This window comes from Muscardinus avellanarius (genome assembly GCF_963383645.1).
Source record: "Muscardinus avellanarius genome assembly, chromosome: 1".
NCBI classification, from domain to species: domain Eukaryota; kingdom Metazoa; phylum Chordata; class Mammalia; order Rodentia; family Gliridae; genus Muscardinus; species Muscardinus avellanarius.
In genome coordinates, this window is record NC_137786.1 from 96,590,854 (window position 1) to 96,601,758 (window position 10,905).

Sequence of the window (10,905 nt, forward strand, 5' to 3'; positions counted from 1 at the left end):
GCAAAGCCAGACAAAAACATTACAAGAAAAGAGAACTTCAGGTCAATATTCCTGATGAACATATATGCAAAATCTTCAACAAAATACAAGTAAAATAAATGTAGCCATTTAGAGTATCATATACCATTACCAAGTAGGTTTATCCCTGGGATGCAGGGATAGCTCAACATAAAACATTAATGTGACACACTACATTGACAGAATGAAAGATAAAAAAATGATAATTACAATATATGCTATTCTGGTTAGCATTCTTGCAGATATAATAGAGTGGCCACTTGACTTAGAAGAAAGAGGATTTATTTTCTTAGTTTTGGGTTCAGTCCATGTAAAACTGGGGACAGTGAATCTTAGGACATGGCTTCAGGAGGCAGAAAGGGAAAGCACATGGGCTGTGTTCCTCACATCATGGAGATAAGGAGTAAGAGAGAGTGAGCAGGAAAAGGAAGAACCACAAATAATTTTCAATGCCATGTCCCTAAAGATCTACCCCCTCCAGCCACACCCCAAATAAATCCATTACAATGGACTCATCCACTGCTGGAATAACATTCCACATGATTCAATGACACCAGTTCTAAACAGTAATAAATGAGGGGACATTTCATGCCTATAATAGGTGCAGAAGGAGCACTTGATAAAATTCAACAACTTTTGCCGGGCGTGGTGGCGCACGCTCATAATCCCAGCATTTGGGAGGCTGAGACCTGAGGATCGAGGTTCGCGGACAGCCTCAGCTACTTAGTGAAGCCCTCTGCAACTTAGTGAGACCCTGTTTCAAAATAAAGAATAAAAAATATGGCAGGGGGTGCAGCTCAGAAGGCAAATGCCTCTGGATTCCATCCCCAGACCCGCAAAAAAAAAAAAAAAAAAAATTCAACAACTTTTGTGTCAAAAAATCTTTCAATGAATCAGTAATGGGAAGAATTTTCCTGGACATAATAAAGACCATATATAAAAAACCTCACATTCAACATCACAATAAATTGTGGAAAATGAAAGGTTGATATTTAAGATCAGAAAAAAGATGAGGATGCCCTTGTCACTTCTATTCAACATAGTACTGGACATCTTCATCAGAACAATTAAGAAAGAAAATTAAAAGCATACAAGTAGGAGAGAAGGAAAGGGAGAGATCAAATTATTCTTTTTTAGATGACATGGTATTATATCTAGAAAACCATAAGGATTCCAGAAAAAATCTAATTTGCTAGAGATGGTGAATTCAGTAAAATTTTAGGACACAAAATCAACATATAAAAATCAATTGTGTTTCTGTATGTCCATAGTGAACTGAGAAAAAAGTTAAAAGTATCCCATTTAAAATAGCACCAAAAGAATAAATATTTAAGAATGAACTTACACAAGGAGATGAAAACCTGTATACTGAAAACTGCAAAACATTGATGAAGGAAATTAAAGAATACACAAATAAATTGGCCAGTGTCCCATGAACATTGTTAAAATTCCATGCTACCCAGAGTATCATACAACTCTTATAAAAATCCTTATCAGAATGACATTCATAAAATGTCCTATATTTTATAGAAATTGAAAAAAATCCTAAAATTCATATGAAACCATCAAAGACCCTGAACAGTCAAAGCAATTTTGATAAAAAGGTATAAAGCTTGAGGTATCACATTTGCTGCTTTCAAGCACAAAATACAAAATAGTATAGTATTAAAAAGTACTAAACTGGCACTAAAAAAATTTACATAGACCAATTAAACAAGATAGAGAACCCAGAAATAAAACTACATGTATAAGGTCAACTGATCTTTGGTGAGGGTAACAAGAGTACACAGGGAAGAAATCATGGTCTCATCAGTAAGTGACATTGGGAAAACTTGATATCCACATGCAAACAAATGAAGTTGGAACCTTATCTTACATAATTAATGAAAAAAACTCAAAATTAATGAGTGAATTAAAAATAAGACCTGAAACTGCAAAACTCTTGTAAAAAATATAGGAGAAAAGCTTCATGACATTTTTCTGGGCGATAATTTCTTGAACATGACAACAATGATACAAGCAATGAAAGCAAAAAGAAATGAGTAGGACCACATCAAATATCTGTAGAGCTTTTCTCTCTAAAGACCTTCTGTATAGAAAAGAAAATAATCAACAAAGTGAGAGGAGATGTATGGGTTAGAAGAAAACATTTGCAAACCAAATATCTGATAAGGGATTAAAATAAAAAATTATAAGGAACTTACAGAGCTCAATAGTGAAAAAATAACTCAATTACCCAACTAGAGTATAAAAAGTTGCTCAGCATCACTAATTATCAGAGAAATGAAAGTTAAAGACACAATGAGATATCACCCTATACCTGTCAGGATGGTTTATTTACAAAGTAAAGTTTTGGTGAGGACATGTGTGGAGAAATTAAATTCTTGTACACTGTTGGTGGGAATGTAAAAGGGCAGTCACTAGAGAAAACAAGTGTGGAAGTTCCCCAAATATTAAAAGAAAATCTACCATATGATTAAGCATCCCACTTCTAGTTAATATAAAAAATAATTGAATTTTTTATCTCAAAGAGGTAGTTATTGTGTTATCTTCAATAGCCAAGATATGTAAACAAGTATCTATAATAAAGGAATGTAAAAAGAAAATAAGATATATACATATGATGGAATATTAATCAGACTTAAGAATAGAAGGAAATCCTGTTATATGTGATAATATAAATTAACATGGGGAGCATTATGTTCAGAAAATTTAAAGCAGTCAGAAGGGTAATTATTGCATGATTCCACTTATATGACTTCAAAATAGTCATATGAGAAATAGTAAAATGGTGGTTTCCAGGGGCTGAGGAGAGGCAGAAATGGGAGTTATTATTTAGTGGGCATAAAGTTTGAGCTATACCAAATAAATGCATTTTAGAGACTTGCTGTGCAGCATTTTGGGTATGATTAACAATACTGTATTGTGCACTTAAATTTTGTCAAGAGTAGATCTCATTTTAAGTGCATTTAATGCAATAACAAAATATAAAGAAAATGACTTATAAACAAATATGGTACATAATATGGGAAAATATAGGTGAAGAAGACACCATTGGAACAAATAGAAATATTTAAATAAGGATGCTGCACTATATCACAGTATTATATCCAACTAGAGTTTTTGATTTTGATAATTGTATGGTGGTTATGTAAGAGAATACTATTATTCTCAGAAAACACATATTGAAGTATTTTGGGCTAATAGTATATGATGTCTATAATTTCCTCTCAAATGGCAAGCAACTTATAAAAATAATGAGTATGAGTATGTGTGCATGTAATAAAAAAGAAGCAAAAAGTCATAGATAAGGCAAAAGGTTAGCACTCATAGAATATGGGTAAAGGAGTTCTTTCTACCATTCATCCGACTTTAATGTATTTTTGAAATTAAAAATTTTAATCTTAAAAAGATGAATGATTTGGCCATTTTCTATTATTGGAAGCCTGAAAATCAGCATGGTTGTGGATTCTTTGAGATATCTGAGCAAGGGAGACAAAATGTCATCAAAGGATGCTGAATTCACTGAACTGATGCTAACCTGTCTGGGATTCAGAATTTAATGTACTGGCTTAAATACTTGGTAGGGGCATGGATGATTTGTTGTCTTAGCTCATCTAGACATGTGCCCCAAATTGGATTCTAGTTAATAAAGTGAAAATGCTGTCCCCAGGCCCCACCCCAACATTCTGGAGAAGTAGAAGTATGATGTTCCAGGAAATAGGAACATTGGACTAGATATTTGAGTACTCAGGCACTCCAATCATGTATTGTGGAAGAGTATGAAGGGACTTCCTTCATTGGAGTTGTGGTGAGGAGTATAGCACCATCCTTGAAGACCTCTGGGCTGCTAGTTCTCTGTGGGCTGGATATAATTTCTGTACATTTCAGTGCCATTGGGTTTCTGCTCTCAATGGGAATAATGTCATGTGGAGTTATGGAGAACAGGTGGTGATGCAATTACTACAATAAAGTCATGTTTAAAATGGTAATTAGAGAATTTTGACCTGCAGGGATCTCTGGCAATGGCTCCTTAGAAATGAAATAGATGGGCAGCCTGGAAAAGTGCTCCTTGAAATACAGAGGCAGGAAACAAAATTAGGTTGTCTGGAAAGAAAACTCATTTGAATTGCCCTAGGAGAGATTCACAGTCTTATATCTGGCTCCCAAACCTAAGTCAGTGTACAGACCCTGAATCCCTGGAGTTAAGGACAGGCAAAGTCACTTTGAGGAGTGACTGCGTAGAAAAGTTCCTAGCCTCTGAGCCTTCTCCAAGTGTTCCTGAAACCATCTATCAGGATGACTGTGCCCTGGCAGGGAAAGAACTTAGTTCTTCTAGGGTTTATTAGATACCAGCTCTGAACTAAAGATATTCCTGAGAGACGCAGCATGACTCCATAGCTTACAAATCGGAGTAGGAATCCGTGGAGCCTGTGTGCTAGGTAGAGGACTGGCCAGTCAGTACCCATCTTAAAGTGTGCGGATGGGAACAGGAACATGCTTAGCTCTAAAAAATACAATATATATAGCAAACTTCCATACTATTCCCATATTTATGAAATGAAGTTACTTCACACAATGGGCATAAATGATGACTAATTATTTGGGTTCCTATGGAAGATAAAAAAAAATAACCTCACCCTGTTGTAGTACACTAACTGACGAGGCATTGTGTGACTTCTGAACTGAGCACACAAGCATTTTATCTGGACAGAGGAGTGGACACCAAAGGGAACGAGAATGAACCATGCTAATTAGCTCTGGATAGTCCAAATCCTCTTCCACATTCTCTGTTTTGCTCTCCTCTCTAGAAGGCTGACCTGCAGAGACACAATCAGTGTTCTATGAATTCCAGGTGGGTTTGATAAATGGCAGAGAATTTCTGCAGGATTGTTTCAGGCTGTCATGTTCCTTGACTAGGGGTGGCCTTTTTACAAAATTCTATTCTTTTGAGTTCAGATAATCACTCCCTCTTTTTCTTAGAAAACTAGCATTTGAGTTGCTACACTGACATACAGCTTTGAAAATCATGCCTTGACATATCCTACTGTGCTGCTATTATCTGTGAATGGGTCAGCTGACTCATATGCTTGCTTAAGGTCACAATGCAGTGACCAGCTAAATGAACCCAAGGTCCTTTGTTTGTTTACTCCTGTTTATCTGTTTATCCTATAGCGATAACTGACTTTTGATTCACCAAAAAGATTAGTTTATGTGTGGTGAATTTAAGATACAAAATATTTTAATGCTCTACATTTAATACATATTATTTTAGTACTAGAACTATAATAAACTTAAAAATATTTTCAAACCATCTTAAGACATGAAAAAACTAACTAGTTTGGGAGTTAAAATTACTTTTAGTAGTGTGCTCAAAGTAATACGAGAAATGTGATTAGAACCTAGTGCTTTTCTTAGGGAATCCTCTAATCTTTGATTTCTGTGATATCAAGAGCTTGTTGTAGTCATTTATCTTCATTATCGAGGCCTTTCAATAAATCGTTAGAGTATTCTATCTCTATAGAAATAGTAAAGTTTATATAGTCAGTCACTAGAGAATGACTTTCAAATTTTCAATAAATTTGGTGGATATAAATTATAGTTTTCTATTTGTTCATTTGCTTTTCAGATTATACAATGTATTTCTTGAGGTCTAGACTTTTATTTTTATTTCTCAGTGCTTAAAACAGTGTCTGCCACTTAGCATGCATCCAATACAATGAACTTGTTTAATATATAAATTAATGTCTATCAGTAGGTTGGTGAGAAAGCTGGTCTTTTCAGAATGGTGTTTTTCTCTGAATATCTTTGCATAGTTTTATATCTCTTAAATTTGTTTCTCTAGACATGCTGAATGGGAAGACTAGGAGTCTGTGCTTTTGTGAAATCTTCTTTTTATCTTCAAAGTTGAGATCACAGGGCTGCCTTTGGTGTTGCTTTCTAACCAGAAGCCTACCTTCTTATTTAATTCCTTCCTGCTCTCCAGAAGCCCCTGTGCCTTCCCCATCAGCTCAGTAATTACAGAATCAGAGAGCACGTCTTTGAAATTCAGGACTTACTCCTCAGTGATCTATTGAGACATCCTCAGTTATTGATGTAGTGTGATGAGACTGTCTTCATAGACAGACTGAGAGCCTGGCCAGGGTTATATCACCAGTGTACTATGTCAAGGATACTAGTCAATAAAGGCTGCCAAAAGGAGAGAGGGAGCCCCCTGAGTTCATATGCTGTGCACTGTCTCAAGCCAAGCTCAGTTGAAGCCTATCCTTAGAGGCTGCTGGTGATATCCAAATCCAGAATTCTTCAAAACTATCACTGTTAAGAATAAATAGTAGCCAGGAGTCGTGGTGTGAACTTGTAATCCCAGCATTTTTGAGGCTGAGACAGGAGGATCATGGTTCATGGATAGTCTCAGCTACTTAGTGAGGCCCTTTGCAACTCAGTGAGACCCTTTTTCAAAATGAATAAAAAATAGGGCTGGGGTGTAGCTTGAAGGTAGATTGCCCCTGGGTTCTACCCCCAGTACTACAAAAAAGAATAAATAGTACTATGCTCTCCAATATAGTTCAGATTGCTTAATTATTGAACTTTTAATAACACTTTACCCCTATTTTCAAATAAAGAGGCCCCAAATTAACTCTCTAGGTGCTGTGAACGGAGCTACCAGATGTGATTCCCCTTAGTAACACCACGACTTTAATCCACAGGAGAATGTGCAAGTGTCATATGGAGGGAAGGGCATATTATCACACGGAAGTCATCACAGTTCAAAGGCTGAAGGCACCCATTGGTTTAACTTTTTTTCTACTGGTCTTCATGTAGCCTCTTATAATAAATAAGCTTTCTGTGTCTGCTGAAGGCAGCTGCCTAATAGCGTTATGTTTCTACAGTTGAGACCAACAGAATTGCTTATTCTTCTCATTCTCACTTTCAGCTGTTAAATTGCATTTTCAATGAAAGGGAAAGTGACAATTGTTAAGAAATGGCTCCATCCATTGACTACTTTCTAAGCTTGGTGTCTTTGGAGTCAGGCAAGTGAGAGCAGTTGTAGAGACTGGAGCAGGGTGTAGAGACAGAAAAGGATGAGGGTTTCTAGTCCTCTTGTATTTTTAACACTGTCAGAGCGGTAGAAGTTAATATCAAGAGACAGCTAAATGCCTCTATTTAAAACAAGATTTAATGGGAAAAGAGGTTGTTTGTGGTGTTAGCATTGCATTACAAAATGTATCCATTTGTTTCTATTCACTAACATTTATTTTAATTATTTATTTATGTTGTTATTTTGTGGTATTTAAGATTGAACCCAGATGCATTATACCACTAAGAACATCCCCGGCCCTTTATATTTTATTACTTTTTTAAATTTGGAAACAAGGTCTCACTAAGGCTGTATTAGAATTACAGGTGTGTTCCACTGTGCCTGGTTTATTTATTTATTTACTTTTGGTACTGGGGATTGAACTCAGGGCACTCTACCTCTGAGCTACACTTCAAGCCCTATGTTATTTTAAATTTTGAAACAGAGTCTCACTAAGTTGCTGAGCATCTCTCTAAATTGCCTAGACTGACCTTCAACCTGCCATCCTCACCCTCCCAGCACTGGAATTACAAGCTTGTGCCATGATGTTGAGCTTGGAACTTTTAATGCTCTTCCCATGTCACTGTGAGCATGAGGGAACCATTTCTACTCTGGCAGGAAAGATACCTACTGCTCAGACAATCGAGACAAGTTGTCGTCTTATCCCTTGCTGTTTGTTTGACTTGCCATTATGATTTCTGGTAGCCAAAGGAATTGCATAGGTTAAATATATGATGATGGAAATAAGGGAAAGGATGAGAATAAAAAGAGAAGCTTCCATTGTGGCCAGTCTCTGGGGAAACTTTGTTTTTCCTATCACTCTCCAGAGACATCTTTGTCTTGTATTTTATCTTCATGTTCACAGCTTTGCACAGTGGAAATTTGTACACAAGAGCCTGTCTACATCTTCTCTGGGGACTTGGGGTTTCCTTGGAATATCATTGGTATAAGGGAAATAGGTAATGCTGAAACAAACTCCTGGGCTGGTTGCTATTAGCATACACAAACAATTAGGTAGGTGTGACAATTGATGTGGTTAAACCACAATAATCCCACCCCAGGGGGAGGAGGGTGAGTCAGTGAGCTCAACACACATTGAAGGAACTGTCAGATAGTTCTTGTGGGCAAGAGAGCATCTTCAGTCCTTTGTGGTTTGCAGAACACAGTTGTGATGTCATTGCCCAAATGAGAATGTTATCTGTGAATGAGTCAAGAATCGACATATCACTCAGCTCTACCAAGAAAAAGCTGTGCTCTCTGGAGATTCATACATCCCAGACGCAATTTTGTTCTTTGCAATAAATCAGTCACTATGTGAAACTGCGTTAACTTCTTGGCCCCTAGAGTAAGCTGGCAGTGCTAAAATGAGCTTTGCAGATTGCCTGTCTTACAGGAAATATTTTTTAAGGAGGATTTGGTTATTCCTTCATATGGTAGGGAATAAGGGTTCCTCTCCTGTCCTCCATTTATTTTTTATATTTTATTCTCACTCATCCTTTTATTGATCCAGTATTTGCTGAGAACCTACCTTTTTCATGGCACCGTGCTGCTTGCAGGGTATAAAAAGATGAATGTGAAATAGATTGAATTTATCATGTGCACATCCAAACTTGAAACCACACACAACTGCTTCTTCTGTATTAGATATACTTAACCTCAATTAGTTGGCTGGTCAATTCCTGAAGTTACATGCCAAATTGCGTACATGTGTGCATATTAAAGAAGACTCAAGCAAGGATGGAGGCGCACGCTTGTAATCCCCGCACTTGGGAGGCAGAGACAGGAGGATCGTGCTGGTTCGAAGCCAGCCATGCTGGCTTAAGAGACCCTGTTTCCAAATAAAAATATAAAAATAGGTCTGGGAGTGTAGCCCGGAGGTAGAAGGGCTTCCAGGAACCCCAGTACCACAAAAAAAAAAAAAATAGGGCCTGGGGTGTAGTTCAGTGGTAGAATGTCCCTAGGTTCCATAAAAAAAGACTCGTAAATTTTATTATATTTGTAAAAGGGCTGAGGGGATAATTTTTATAATCATTTCTTCTGGTAATTTGAGTAGATATGGGGATATGTGTTTTATTATGATGAAATTGGTATCTTTTGAAAATCAAATTATACCTATCAAAGAAAAGCTGATGAACTTAAAGGCCAAGGGAACAAATCTACAGCTGTGCAAGAGTCTCTAACTTCTGCAGAGCAGAGAGAATCTTGTTAGTCCATTTCATTGGGCATCTGGGTTTTTGTATAAGAAATGACTGTTAAACATTTTCAACACAGAAATACCACAAACATCAATTTTACTGATCTATTTTTAATATATTATATATTTATTTAATATAATATATTTATTTATATTTATTTAATGTAATTTAATTATTTTAATATATTTAATATATTTAAATATTTAATTAATATTATTTAATATATTTATAATAATATATATTTATAATAATATATAATATTATTTAATGTATTTATTTAATATAATATATATATTTATTGGTGCATTGTAGTCAAACATCACAATGGAATACAAGACTTGTGAGGATATACAAACACACATCATCCAATTAGCCTTTGTCCAATCCCCATCCCATTCCCTCCACCTCCTTCAATCCCATTCTTGATTGGTGATTAACTTTGATACATTTGTTTATGTACATCATGAGTTTTAGAGAATCCATCCTCCCCCGTCCCATCCCCTCTGATTGGTCACCTTAATTGTTCCTTTATAGGGCCCTTTCTTCAACTAGATGTCCTCCTATTACCTATTTCTTCCTAGTTTTTGCACATTAGGGAAAGCATCTGGTTTTTTATTTTCTGTGATATTTCTCTGTGCATGCCACATTGCAAGTTCCAATCCCACTCTTGATGGCCCCGGCACTGGCCTGGCCACCCGGTAGACTCTGATGCCGGCCTCCTGGCTTCAGCACCAGCCTTGCCTCATAGCAGGCTCCAATCCCGGCTTCGCTGGTTCCAGCACCAGCCTAAACCCTTGGCAGGCTCTGATCCCAGCCTCAGAGGCCCCAGCACTGGCCTTGCCTCACAGCAGGCTCAGAAACCGGCCTCACTGGCCCCGGCACTGGCCTGACCCCTCGGCAGTCTCCAATCCCAGCCTCGGAGGCCCCAGCACCAGCCTTGCCTCACAACAGACTCCGATCCTGGCCTTGCTGACCCCGGCACTGGCCTCACCCATTGGCAGGCTCTGGTCCCAGCCTCAGAAGCCCCAGAAACAGCCTTGCCTCATGGTAGGCTCTGATCCTGACCTCGGTGGCCTCAGGAACAGCCTCACCTCTCGGCAGGCTCCAGTCCCAGCCTCTGAGGCCCCAGCTCCAGCCTCACTGGCCTCAGCACCGGCCTAACCCCTTGGAAGGCTCCAATCCCAGCCTCGGAGTTCCCTGCACTGGCCTTGCCTCATGGCAGCCTCGCTGTCCTCAGCACCAGCCTCAACCCTCGGCAGGCTTCAATCTGAGCACCCTTTTCACACAGCATGTTGTCCCAAGTTCCCAAGTGTGCACAGTGGTAGTATTCTGCTTCTGAGGTTATTTCTTCAAAAGATCCAGGTGTGTTGCCTCTCCTAAGTACTGGGTTCTGCCATTGCCGCTGAAACCATCTCAATTCTTTCCAAAACTCTTTTCCCACACTGCATATTGTCCAGTATTCCTGAGTGTGTGTGATGGTAGCATTCCACCTTTGGGGCAATTTCTTCTGAAGATCAGGGTGGGTTGGATCAGATTTCTGCCTCTCCCAAATACAAGACTCCAGCGCCACCGCAGCTGCTTCTGCCAACACCACCTTCTTCCTAGGTCTCCACT